This window comes from Alligator sinensis, unplaced genomic scaffold (genome assembly GCF_000455745.1).
Source record: "Alligator sinensis unplaced genomic scaffold, ASM45574v1 scaffold673_1, whole genome shotgun sequence".
NCBI classification, from domain to species: Eukaryota; Metazoa; Chordata; order Crocodylia; family Alligatoridae; genus Alligator; species Alligator sinensis.
The window spans coordinates 45906-46871 of record NW_005842829.1 but is presented as its reverse complement, the minus strand read 5'-3'; positions in this window follow the sequence as shown (position 1 = coordinate 46871).

Here is a 966-nt window from a genome sequence, read left to right as displayed (position 1 = left end):
ATGGGGGGGGGCTGGGTCGAGGGCTGTGACCCCCGTCTGGGACGCGGCTGCTTGTCGGTGACGCCCCCGCACGCAGGGACGGGCTCTGGTCCCCCTGCCCGGCCGGGCCCTGCGGCGCCACGGCGCGCGGCCTCGCCTGTGCCGGCTGCAGGGGCCGGAGGGACGACGGGCTTCGTACCACTGGGACGGGGGACGGTTTGGGATGGGGTTATGCAATGGTTTGTTGCTGCCAGAAGGGTAACGGCATCCCGGGCTGCATTGGCAGGAGCGATGCCGGCAGATGGAGGGAGGTGATCCTTCCCCTCTATTCGGCGTGGGGAGGCCACATCTGGAGTCCTGCGTCCAGCTGTGGCCCCCACTTCAGAAAGGATGTGGACACATTGGAGAGGGAGTGCAGAGGAGGGCAATGGACGTGGTTGTGGGGCTGGGGGACAGGACTGGTGAGGGGAGGCTGAGGGAAATGGGCTGATTGAGTCTGGAGAAGGGAAGACCGAGGGGGATTGAACAGCAGCCTTCACCTCCCTGCAGGGGCCAGGGCTGGAGCCTTGCCCCCATGGGGCTGGTGCTCGCCGCCCTGCCGCTTCCCGGGGCTCGGGGCTGGCCTGCACAGGGCCCGCAGGCCCCTTCCCCTGGGGGGGCCCGGAGCTGGTGGGGGGGCAGCCTCTCACGGAGACATCCCTTCTCCCCCCGGCCCAGAGCTCGGAGTGGAAGGTGAACGCGTCGCTGGCCCTGCTCAATCAGACCCAGAACCTGGTCATCGGCCTGGGGCTGCTGGCCGGGTCCCTGCTCTGCGCCTACTTCGTCACCGAGGGCAAGCTCCAGGTGCGCCCCGGCCCGGCCCGGCCCGGCCCCTGCCCCCCGGCCCTGCCCCGGCCCGCCTCTGACCCCCGTCTTTCGCAGGTGGGCGACTTCGTGCTGTTCGGCACCTACATCATCCAGCTCTACACGCCGCTCAACTGGGTCGGC